Raw genomic sequence first — 13,517 nt, 5'->3', positions numbered from 1 at the left:
AAAGGGTCTGAATAGTTATGTAAATAAGGTATTTACATTTTTTATTTTTAATACATTTGCCAAAAACTCTAAAAAACCATTTCTGCTTTATCATTATGGGGTAGTGTGTAGATTGCTGGGGATTCTTTTTCATTTAATCCATTTTAGAATAAGGCTGTAATGTAACAAAATGTGGATAAGTCAAGCGGTCTGAATAATTTCCAAAGACACTAACGACCCAAACCATAACTACTAATCGACAGCTGTCTAACTACTATTGTACATGAACTACTCACAAAATTGAATGTAGCGAGTGAAGTGAAAGAGCAGGGCTAGTCACACCCCCCCCCCCCCCCCCTGCTATCTTGTTGGTTTAGCTGAAGAGACATATGTCCAGGCAATCCCCAAAATGTGACCAGGAGACATTTCCTGCTCGTGGGGAGGTGAGCTGACAATGCCATTTTTGCTTTCACACTAACACAATAGCATCATAATAATAGCCTTTCATTAGAAATACTATCAGAACATAGCCATGACCATGTATAGAAGGTAGACAGTGTGGGGAAGGAAGGGAAGTCGAAATGTTGATTGTTCCAGATAGCGTGACCACAGGTCTTGATAAAATGTGCGCTGCTGTTTTGTTTTGAAGGTTGGCTGGCACGCCCAACGGCTGTGCTGCTATTGACACGAGCAACGGTGACAAACAGACAAGCTTCTAATTATACGTGATTAGGGATAATTCAAAACAGTTGGCCTCCACTTTAGCTACTCTCACAGTGCTCGTGGTTTTGTGCAGTTTAGATTGCGAGAGGTCTAGGAAGAACATTGAAAATTCAAATGAGAAAAACCTGACGCCATATTTATCCCAAACTGCACTGTATCCGTATGTGTTTAAAAACAAAGGAATGATTCAAGTCATAACAAAACAGCAAAAGCAACAGACTACTTTCCCAGTTGGAAAGGTAAAGAAGTTCTGCTTTCCAAATGCTCTTGTTCACACCTTTCTAAAACAGGCCTATCTTTATTTTACCTTTAACTAGGCAAGTCAGTTAAGAACAAATTCTTATTTACAATGAAGGCCTATCCCAGCCAAACCAATTGTGTGCCGCCCTATGGGACAACCAATCACGGCCAGTTGTGATACAGCATGCAATCGAAACCAGGGTCTGTAGTGACACCTTTAGCGCTGAGATGCAGTGCCTTAGTATATGGCTCCCGAGTGGCGCAGTGGTCTAAGTTCTCCAGTAGCATTCAGTGGAGTTTGTTTACACATTTTGGAGTGTGCTCAAGAAAGGAGAATATTTGACACTGGAAATGGGGTTCATTTCAGCCACTTAATTTTATGCTACAGCAACTAGCCTACTTCTCACTTCATAAACACCCTAAGCTAATGACGGATTATGTTCTTTAGCTTTAATTATAACACTAATTATGTAAATGTGCGAGTAGCAAACAAGCTTAACTATGAGAATAGTTTCACTGCAGGGTATCTAAACAGGTTGGTGCAGAAACTGTTCTCAAGGACTTAATTTGAAGTGGGTTAGTATATCTGGCTATCTACTACTGATATATTACAAGTAGAGTGGTGGTCTAAGTTTGTTGGCTACTGGCTAGATCTCTGCTTATCAAATGACACTAAGTCATTTTCACTTGGCATGTTGAAAAGATCTCCTCAAAATCTGAAGACAAGTTTAGCGTTACTAATTGGGTACCTGACAAATGACTGACATGTCCTAACCAAACTGTCAACATTTCAAGATTAATTGTCATACTCAACTGCCTGCTCTCTTTTATGTATAGCCTACTTAAGGCAGTCCCAGTTGAATAAACCTGAACACTGCCATTGCAACTTCCAAAAGCTAACCACGCTTCTATTTCAAAAGTAATGGTCACAGGGGTCCTATTTTTAGACATCGAATTACACATAAAACATTAGTAAAATGCCTCAGAGCTCTCAATGTCTTGGTCCCACTAATCCGGGGCTATCTGATTCAGTGGTGTCCCTGTGGACTGGCCTGGTATAACCAACTGGGGTGTCTCCCTCCCTCAGCCTTGAGAGCCCTCAGAGTACAGGTGGCACATCATGCCCCAGCGAGAGGCCAGCCCTCTAGAGGCACACCTTATCACTGATTTTATCTATCCTAACCCCCTCCCTCCCCCAATCTACTAAACTCCCTCTACTACTACCCCCACAAGGTGGGCAGGGATGCCTGTTGTAGCTAATCGCACAGTGTGAGAATGTGAATAGATGTGAGCAGGGAGGGCTGAGCAGAATGTTTGGGCTGTTATTTGCATGGGGGGAATCTGGTTATTTCACACACGGCTGCCTTTCTCTTAAATGTAAAGTCCCCATATTTGGGGACCCTATTTGATTTTTTCTATTCAATTCAGTCTGGTATGAGAATGGTAGCCCCTATCTGCAAAAGCAGGGTATCTTGGTTATTGATCTGTGCCTTCAAAATCTTGTGTGACTTACTACAATATGGGCATACGAATATATAAGGGCAGGTCGAGACGATGACCTCATTTCAAGATGGCTGCCATCTACATTTCAATTAGCGTTGTGAAGCATAAACACGGAATACATTGATAAACACCGAAAGACGGGACTCCACAGATCATGAGGATTTCAACACGACCAACGAAGATTGCTTTCTAGAAGGATTGGATCCACTCTAAGACCTATAAGAAAAATTATTTGACTTAATATTGCTAATTTCATGTATTTTGTTTTTATAAGTTGTCTGTTTTTGTACTTTTAGTTTACATTAGGCCTATGTAACAAGTCATTTCAATGTAAAATAATTCCAAAGTAGTTAGTCTGTTTCATATTAGTTCACTGTTCTAAGTTTCATCCTTGTAACTTTGGAGAGGCCACTACACTCTCATGGCCACTTTATTTGTGGTTCTCACCTCTGCCTTTGGAGACAGTGTTACTGTTTACATTGTATGTGTGTGCTTCACACCTTCTGTGTGAGTCACTACAGATATAGGTTAGGCTTGTGTTTTTACTTTACAGCAATGTCGTTTTGTAAATTGAGTCAACTGTAATTATGTGTCTTACAACAATATATCCCTTTATTTTATTCAGGATGCAGAGGATTTGAATGATGACGTTTGGGAGCCACCCCTCCCCAGCAAGCCCCCCCTGCCGGTCAAGGTCTTCAGTCCCCCACTGCTGTGCCAATCATCCTATCTGATGGTTATACATCCACTTTTCATAGACCCATTGAAAAATAAAATAGGGGCTTGTGGCACCATTTGTCCTAACAGAACCGGTTTCCCCAAGTCCAAGGTAAACAAAGTCACAAAGACAGCGGAGAGGGGGACCATACGTTGGGTCAGGACTAACATGCCGTTTGTGTTAAATGGAAGGACACTAGGGAAGTAACCATGCTTACCACACAGCATGAGGTATTCAATAATGACCATGTCTCAAAGAGGGTGAAAAATGCCAATGGGGCATGGGTGAGGAAGAATGTCCCAGTTCCTGTGAAGGACTACAATGCCAGCATGGGGGTTGTCAACCTATTTGATGCTCTGATAGGCTACTACCAGGTCCTCCACCACACCAGGAAGTGGTATAAGACTTTTTTTGAACACTTTGTGGACATTGCAACAGTAAATGTTTTCATTCTCCACAAGCAGATGTCCAAAGCAAAAGGTCAAACCCCTCTCTCCCAGTTGGCCTTCCGAGAGCAGCTGGTGTTGGAAATGGCTGAATTGGGGGCCCAAAGCAACCTCACAACCATCACAAGACCCCCCACTCAAGGTCAGCATCATTATCCAACACATATGCCAAAAGGAAGAACTGCAAGTTTTGCACAAAATACATGGGGAAAGAAGGGGTGAAATACCAGTACGCCTTTTGTTTCCTGGCAGAGGGACTGCTTCAAAGACGATCACGACAGGCACAAGCTATGGTGAAAGTGAAAGCTAATCTACACCTGGAATGTAAACTAACACAAATGCCATTTGTAAATAGTTCAGCTTATTTCTATTTTTGTGAAGGACAAGTGTAACCAAGTGTGTGTTTGATAAGACTTTAAAAATATATATATATATAGAATTTCTATTGTTTGTTGGATATGCCTAGGCCAAACAGGATATGCCTAGGCCAAACAGGATATGCCTAGGCTAAACATTCAGGCACTTTGTGGTGGTGTCGGGGGACATCAACCTCTCCAATGTTTGAGAGAGGTTGGTATGGTAGAAATTGTTTCTATTCTGAACAAATAGCATTTAGGGAATGCAAATATGTAATTATCTAATTCACAGATATAAGTCACTTAGGAGAGGTTTAGGGACACATGGGCATGTCCCGTGAACACACCTGACACCACTTACTAAAACATCTGCCCATTTCAAGTTGTTAGGTCTATCATCAATCCCTTTTTTTCCTGATATTGTTCACGTTGTGGAAGCCGTCTGATGCGTTTCCAGGTCTAGTCGTTAAAATTCACTTATTGCTTTTCAATCAAAGATGACATTCATTTTTTTTATGTTTGTGTGTGCGCTTGATCTTGTGTATTCTGAACTATATAACTCCTGTTTTCTGAGCATTTCCTCATAATCGCCTAGATTTCTTCTTTCCAAATAAACCCAGTTTTTCATTGTCAGAATCAAGTATTTACACATGAATAGCAGTTACTTTTGGGTATGTCTATTTAGGCGGAAATCAAAATTTTGCCATTACAGTGCCTTGCGAAAGTATTCGGCCCCCTTGAACTTTGCGACCTTTTGCCACATTTCAGGCTTCAAACAAAGATATAAAACTGTATTTTTTTGTGAAGAATCAACAACAAGTGGGACACAATCATGAAGAGGAACGACATTTATTGGATATTTCTAACTTTTTTAACAAATCAAAAACTGACAAATTGGGCGTGCAAAATTATTCAGCCCCTTTACTTTCAGTGCAGCAAACTCTCTCCAGAAGTTCAGTGAGGATCTCTGAATGATCCAATGTTGACCTAAATGACTAATGATGATAAATACAATCCACCTGTGTGTAATCAAGTCTCCGTATAAATGCACCTGCACTGTGATAGTCTCAGAGGTCCGTTAAAAGCGCAGAGAGCATCATGAAGAACAAGGAACACACCAGGCAGGTCCGAGATACTGTTGTGAAGAAGTTTAAAGCCGGATTTGGATACAAAAAGATTTCCCAAGCTTTAAACATCCCAAGGAGCACTGTGCAAGCGATAATATTGAAATGGAAGGAGTATCAGACCACTGCAAATCTACCAAGACCTGGCCGTCCCTCTAAACTTTCAGCTCATACAAGGAGAAGACTGATCAGAGATGCAGCCAAGAGGCCCATGATCACTCTGGATGAACTGCAGAGATCTACAGCTGAGGTGGGAGACTCTGTCCATAGGACAACAATCAGTCGTATATTGCACAAATCTGGCCTTTATGGAAGAGTGGCAAGAAGAAAGCCATTTCTTAAAGATATCCATAAAAAGTGTTGTTTAAAGTTTGCCACAAGCCACCTGGGAGACACACCAAACATGTGGAAGAAAGTGCTCTGGTCAGATGAAACCAAAATTGAACTTTTTGGCAACAATGCAAAATGTTGTTTGGCGTAAAAGCAACACAGCTGAACACACCATCCCCACTGTCAAACATGGTGGTGGCAGCATCATGGTTTGGGCCTGCTTTTCTTCAGCAGGGACAGGGAAGATGGTTAAAATTGATGGGAAGATGGATGGAGCCAAATACAGGACCATTCTGGAAGAAAACCTGATGGAGTCTGCAAAAGACCTGAGACTGGGACGGAGATTTGTCTTCCAACAAGACAATGATCCAAAACATAAAGCAAAATCTACAATGGAATGGTTCAAAAATAAACATATCCAGGTGTTAGAATGGCCAAGTCAAAGTCCAGACCTGAATCCAATCGAGAATCTGTGGAAAGAACTGAAAACTGCTGTTCACAAATGCTCTCCATCCAACCTCACTGAGCTCGAGCTGTTTTGCAAGGAGGAATGGGAAAAAATGTCAGTCTCTCGATGTGCAAAACTGATAGAGACATACCCCAAGCGACTTACAGCTGTAATCGCAGCAAAAGGTGGCACTACAAAGTATTAACTTAAGGGGGCTGAATAATTTTGCACGCCCAATTTTTCAGTTTTTGATTTGTTAAAAAGGTTTGAAATATCCAATAAATGTCGTTCCACTACATGATTGTGTCCCACTTGTTGTTGATTCTTCACAAAAAAAATACAGTTTTATATCTTTATGTTTGAAGCCTGAAATGTGGCAAAAGGTCGCAAAGTTCAAGGGGGCCGAATACTTTTCGCAAGGCACTGTACATTTAAGAGGTTAATGAACTTTCAGTTGTCTACAGCAGGGAGGGGTAAAACAGGAAGGAGTTCTGTTTATGCAATCTGCTCTCCGCTTTAAACATGTGGGCTTAATATCTCCCGAAAAAAATCACTGTCCAACTCCGAGGCCTTTCCCTGGTCAAGAGTGGGGCCAAGAGTGGGGAGGAGTATTCTGGGGAACACAAAAGGTCGTCAGTAATATATTCAGCACAACTTGACTCCCAGGGAATGGCGGCACCTTGCCTTCCTCTTTGGCACTCCTCGTCTGACTGGCTGCCCACCGGCAGAGGGACCTGCTGCAGCTCCCCCTAACCACTCACCCCTGGGGCTTTTGGGCTGGCCCGTAGCAGGCCTGGGGGCGGCAGCCATGCATGTGGCCTTGACACTGGCGTGTGGGAATAAGGGGGGGGACTTTAACTTCCTGTCAGGGATGTCTGGCTCAGCAGAAAGAAATGACAGAGAGCCAGGGGAAGAGCGAGACAGAGACGAAGTTAAGAGGAAAGACGTGGGGAGAGAAGTTGTTCAGCTTTGGAGGTTATCTTTTTCTGTCTGGAGTCCGTGGCATTGAGGGAATTAATTTGTTCTTCCATAAATTCAGTCTGAAACAATCCCCCAAACTGTACTGTAGTTTGTGTGTGCCATTTTTCCTGGAAGAGTCTTGTTTGCAAATCATCCGGTTATACGTAAATAACAAATAAAAAAACGGGCTGGGTCACACTAAAAATGTATCCCAAGTTTGCTCCAGCACATTTTTTATGTTGAGATGACTAATCAAATGTTATTGGTCACATGTTTAGCATATGTTCTCAGGTGTAGCAAAATGCTTGTGTTTCTAGCTCCAACAGGGCAATAATATGTAACAAGTAATATCTAACAAATTCACAAAAATATACAAATCTAAGTAAAGGAATGGAATTAAGAATATATAAATATATGGACGAGCAATGTCAGAGCGGCCTAGACTAAGATACAGTAGAATTTAATTATACTACTAGCCTCTGCTTTAAAACAGACTATTGAGCAATTCAATTGGACCCAAATACCATGTTCAAAGTTGGTCTTACTATAAGTTTAACAGTTTCCATGGTGAACAGTTAAAACACAAAACCTCTATCCTTCCATTAAGAATAATTCATTACAGGATTCCCAGGCCTCCCAGAGAGCTAAATCATTTTTCCAGAGAGACCACCAACCCAACCACGCTGAAAGTATTCAGTCAGTGGCTGTGAGTGTGACTGGGTGGGAGGTGGTGCAGGGGCTACCAATGCACAGTTAAAAGCTGAAGCCTCCAGGTGGGTTTAAGACGTCAGCATGCTTCAGTTTGGCTGGCGCCTAGCCAAAATTGGCTAGCCGAACAAGCGTGCTTGTTTGTTCATATTGAGATGCCATAGCCAGTATACGCTCCTCACAAAAGTTAAAATGAAACTAAAAGTACGCAAGAAAGCTGTCATTAATTAACATTTTTGCAGAGGAGATCTTAGTCTAACAGCACCAACCATCTAAGATGTTTGGTGCAGTATTTTTCAATTAAAAAATGTGCATTGAAAACAAGGTATTTCTCATTGAATGAGACGATTGAAGAATCCCTACTGTTGCCCAATCACCAACGAAGGGGCGTAGACTTCGGCTCCGAACTTCAGCTTGTATTTAGAGAAATGTGTCCCAGAACAGCCAAAGTCCAAAACATCACAAAATACTGTAATTAATATATACAAACTCTTCCGAACTGTTTCAGATTGGAAGCATGCGGATGGATGCCTTTAACCTATTGGTTTTATGACACGCTCCCTCAGGGCAAATGATTTCTGACTGTATTTCCTGAGGCCCTTCCGACAGAACACAAAACTTGCCTTAGGGGCGAGGTGTAGGGGCAACTTCATCCCACTCCTGCGGTAGGACTCAAGTCATGAATGGTGTCTCCTTTTCTACTGCTGCACTGATAGCCCTGGACAGGTCAACATGAGCCCTTTTGTCTCTAGCTGTATTGCCTTCATCTACACAGTGTACATTAGGAACACCAGCTCTTTCCATGATTTAGGCTGACCAGGTGAAAGCTATGATCCCTTACTGATGCCACTTGTTAAATCCACTTCAATTTGTGTGGATGAAAGAGAGGACAGGTTAAAGAAGGGTATGAAAGCCTTGAGACATGGATTGTGTATGTGTGCCATTCAGAGGGTGAATGGACAAGACTTGATTTAAGTGCCTTTGAACGGGGTGTGGTAGTAGGTGCCAGGCGCACAGGTTTGAGTGTCAAGAACTGCAGCGCTGCTGGGTTTTTCCATACTAAACAGTTTCCCATGTGTTTCAAGAATGTTCCACCACCCAAAGGACATCCAGCCAACTTGACGCAAGCATTGGAGTCAACATGGATAGTGTGTCAACATCCCTGTGGAACACTTTCAACACCTTGTGGTGTCCATGCCCTGACGAATTGAGGCTGTTCTGACAGCGGGGGGGGGGGGGGGGGGGGGGCTTAATTTTAGAATGTTCCTCTAATGTTTTGTACACCGAGTGTATATGATCATACTATCATTTCAAATCAATGCCTAGGAAGGACCTACTTTACACTAATCTAGTGAGATGCTACACTGACTAATGTCTCCTCTAGGCTATCTTGAGATGAATTATCCTTCAGACACTAACACTTAAGCACTACACTGAATCGCAGCTGTGACTGTGCCATGGTTTGAATAAGAGGATGAGGACTGAGAGAAAAGGCCACCTAATGAATGGATAGAGGGAAATACCCTCTACTTCTGTCATAACTAGATGATGCTACTGGATGAAAATGGGGCATCTAGAAATACAGATTTGACAAAAGCTGCCTCGCAGGAGCCATACAAAGGTGAGCAGAGTGAATAATACAATCTAATCAGCTGTGGCCAATCTTTAAACATGTTCTATTCAGAAGAAAGGAACTGTGACACACAAGCAAGGCTTGGGGGCTGGCTAGGCTTCACTTCAGATAGATTTGAGTTGCTGCTTCTTCACCACTACTAGAGGTAGACAGATGGGTGAAGAGTGGGGGGGGGGGGTTGCTTGTTTTCCAGGCACACGAGGCCAGCACAGCCCTCCCGCTAACCTCGGAGGAGAGGCAGAGGAGCAAAGGGAGGCCTGGGGGAGAGGGGCATGATGACAGAACCATGTGAAGCGTCTTCCACTGACAGGAGCAACAACCGCCACATAACTAAAACAAAATGGCAGCGATAATAAGTGGTCAGATGTGATGATCCACACAGACAGTGTCCATAGCATTCATACAAGGACTCAGTTGAGAGTCTTAAAACTGTCTTTATAGAACCATTTAAGTCCTGATTAAGTCAGAGTAGTAGTTTGAACGTGCAACTGAAACCAGTAGGAGTAAAGATGCAGATTTCTGGACAGGGCTGCGCTCAGAGTTTTTTGCCTTGGTAAATCGCGCTGTTAAGACACTGATGCCCTTTGCAACCATGTACCTATGTGAGAGTGGATTCTCACAGACACAAGACTCTCCAATACAACCCAACATTGCAGAGTTATGTGCATCCTTTCAAGCACACCATTCTCATTAACCTGTGGTGAGTTATTCACAATTTTTGATGAACAAATAAGGTTTTATGTAAGATGCTTAAAGAGCAATGGCAAAACACATTTGAGAGTGCTCTGACCCTGGTGCTAGAGGAGGCACGCAGCTGGAGGTTGAATGTTCGAAGGTGTACAGGACTAGAAAAAGTTTTGGAACCACTGCTCTACACCATAAAAATGGGGAGGGGCGCTGCTAAACAATGCTAATTTTCAAAGAAAAAACAACATGGAACTGTTTACAAGGGTCCCTAGTGTTCACTCTGTCAAGAGGGAAACAATGTATCTGTTTCCTCTTGGTTTCCCCTCAACTCTCTATCTTTACATTTTAAGTTTAGTTTCTCGAGCGTGACACCTAGGGATTGACGGTGTATGCTTGTTAGTATCCTGTAGTTGCATCTATTTTTACATTTTAGTCATTTAGCAGACGTTCTTATCCGGAGCGAATTACAGTAGTTAGTGAGTGCATACGTTTTCATACGGGTCCCCCGTGGGAATCGAACCCACAATCTTATGCTCTACCAACTGAGCCACACGGGACATATGGGGCTAAGATCTGAAACTGGGTTTTGGCTTTTTTTGTTTCAAATAATGACACCACAGATCTTAAAATCTGATCTCGCATACATCTTGCCGAACCACAGTTTCTCTCCAGTCTAAAGATGGATGAACTGGCACAATATCATACAAATATTAGATAGTAGAGATTACTCCCAAAGTATTGTATGCAATTTTCCTACACCTGTGCTAGGCTGATTCAGAAATTCCATGGTCATAATCCTTCAAATGATCTTGAACTCTGACAGGGCCTTGGATTTTGTCGTCAAATAAATATATATTTTTGCAAAAACTGTTTAACAGTAGGGCATCAAAGAAAGCTGAACTCAACACTGGTACCATTGCTAAAAACGTTTGTTCAAAAGAACCCCACCACACTTCATACCCGACCACTTCATGAAGTTAACGCAACTATACAAGCCAGTCGAATAAAGTACCTCAACAACCACAAGAAAGGGCAGGCTATGGTGGAAGCCACAATAGTTAAAAACATCTGTTCCGCCCGACATACCGGGACCTCTTATCTGTTGGCTGAGTGACCCAACTGACTTTAGAAGCTGCCATCTTAGGTTAGAGACTTCGCGGAAGGTGGGGTAGTATTTAATGGGATGCTCTATTATCTGTGAACACGTAGCTAGCCTGGTCGTTCAATAAAAGTGTGTTTTTTCTATGTGCACTGTTTTTTTAGTTTTTTAAATAACAGTTCGTTTTCGTTCTGTTATGAAAGGTTGAAAGTAGTCACGTCTGTAGTTGCTGGCGACCCATTATGCTGGTTGAATGATTACAAAAGAATGGAGAGAAGACCGACGCGTTCGGGAAAATAATGGCCATCTCGCACTTAGAAATACAGCCAGGAACTATACAGCGGCAGGTGCTTTTTAATCGAAAATACATGGATGAACCGATGGTAACAAGTGAAGTTATTCCAAGTTCACCCAGATCCAATGTTTATGATAAACAAGCCCCCTTAAACGTTAAAATGCGGAAACGCACTAAAACTGCAACCATCGCTTGCTGTTGATCAAAGTGGCACCGCAGGAAAATGTTTGTGCAGGTTTTTTTTCGACGAGCAACAACCGCCATCAGTGTAGTCCACTGGCACAGGATTAGCCTTTGGGCTAGCAGTAAAGACAACGAGGGCGATGATACAGTGCTCGAATGTTGGCTACAGGCTCAACTTCTCCACTCAACAATGGGGCCACTTCCAACTAGCTAGCAGCAAGCTAATTAAGGCCATCACACAGCTGACGGAAACGCAGAGCTCGCCTAGTTATTCCCTACTAAAATATAATAATCCCGAACCATATAAAATGAATATAGTCCATGTACTTTAACAATTATATATAGATATAAAGGGTGAGAAAAAACATATGGCTAAACAGGGATGACCGTCTGGCCTCAAGCAACCCTCTGTCCATATTCATCGTCCAATAACACTACAGACAGGCTACTTTTTTTATCCCGTCATTAGCAAGTTAAATACCATGTGAATGAACTCAATTTAAGAAATGCAAATTGGACTTGTCTGGACTATATCTAAATCCAGCTGTGTGGTATGCCGTATTTTTAAAAAATATAGTTTTCATAGCTAGCGTGCACCCAGGGAATATCCCTTGCGCTAGCAACCTACAGTATTAAATAATTCAGCTCGGCCACCGACTCACCTCTAACTACATTTGAGCCACCTCGTGTCTCTCTAGCTGAACACACAATTAGCTAGCTAACCCAAGCTAACGAACACTCACCCTTGTCAATTGTATTATAAATAAATAACAATTCAAAATGTTTCTAAATTCAACAAGTTGTTCATATTTGTCTGCTTATCGAGATCTCACCGTGTTGGCTAGATAATATTCTTCACCTAGTGAAAAAAAAAAACTATTGGGCTCAGAGCGGAAGGCGAGTTAAACTTGCTAACTGTAGTTAGCGTTTCAGCATGGTAGTTTACGGACCTGCAGTAACTTGTGTTGGGAAATTATTGTATCCCCTTCTCATTTACTTTCCAGAATAAACTGCGTTTACAGTAATTCGCTGGATAGACCAAGTCAGTTTCCAAACAAACTTGCATGGTAGATTAAAAGTCGATTGTAAGTGGGAAAACCCGTTCTATAACATTACATGGGTTACTTACAGGTAAGAGTAACACACAACTAATTTACCATGTGAACAAATGGGATATAGAGCGACTACGGAATTCAACCATTCAAAAAAAATCATTGCTCGCTTACCCAACAAGCTTGGTCAATTCAGGGTTTCTCAAATTAACTCCCGTTAGTATCTCCAGTACAATCCTTTCTGGTCCGTTAATAAATTACGAAATTCAAGTTATTTTATAATGTTAAGCAGGTCGGTATCCCGTCTTCACCGGCTCGTTTTCTCCTTTGTGTTAATTTCACTCAATCCGAGTTTAATCCGATCGATCCCGGCAGTCGCGTACTCGAGTCGTCTCTTCCAGATACTCTCTCACCTTCTACGGGCAGGGGGCGCGTTCATGGCTCCAATGGATAAACATGCGTGCGCGTGAATGACCCTGCTGGGCTGTGACGAATGTGCGCTTTATTTTTCAGTTCTTGTAACATAGTAGATGCGATTAAAGCTGCCCCTTTTAATTTCTTATTTTGGCGTAGGGTTATGGGAGTTATTCATACATGCAATGTGGACATCAAGTTGCTTTTAAATTGCTCCAATTGATTCTCAAATTATAAACTGGAACTTGGCATGGGATAATGACGTCTATAAATTATAAACCTCAAATGATATGGTATTCTAAAAGCTCATACAGGTTCAAAACGAGTTCAAAACATGTTCCCAATTGAAATGGAACTGTATCAACTGAAATGATTGGATGGTTTTATTTGTTTGGAGCATCAGTTCGTCCCCGATAATGACTTTCATAATAATTCCATGTGAACTGCAGATTAATAATTATGATTATTAGAGATGGACATCATGCAAGTTCACGATTCAAATTTACATAATACTTGCTCTTCTACCGAGCCTGAGAGCCTATTCTACCTGGTCCCTTGGGCACGCACAGGGCCAACCTGAGGATTTCAGAGTAGTTCGAGTCCTTGCATTTTGCGAAGT

At 42.0% G+C, this 13,517-nt stretch overlaps 1 protein-coding gene across 1 annotated transcript in view; it reads right to left on the bottom strand.

The window, feature by feature from the left end:
* The window catches only part of LOC110508821 (ATP-dependent chromatin remodeler CHD7), a 115,178-nt gene extending 102,197 nt beyond the window's left edge, over positions 1 to 12,981 (bottom strand). Inside the window, exon 1 of the mRNA XM_090224935.1 lies at positions 12,659 to 12,981. The gene's annotated coding sequence lies outside the window, so the exon portion shown is untranslated. The remainder of the gene's footprint in view (positions 1 to 12,658) is intronic.
* Between the last annotated feature and the right edge of the window lie 536 nt (positions 12,982 to 13,517).

This window comes from Oncorhynchus mykiss, chromosome 28, assembly GCF_057628025.1.
Source record: "Oncorhynchus mykiss isolate SJ-2025 chromosome 28, ASM5762802v1, whole genome shotgun sequence".
Lineage (NCBI taxonomy): Eukaryota > Metazoa > Chordata > Actinopteri > Salmoniformes > Salmonidae > Oncorhynchus > Oncorhynchus mykiss.
Note: the sequence above shows the minus strand (reverse complement) of the source record. Positions and strands in the feature narration are given on the sequence as shown.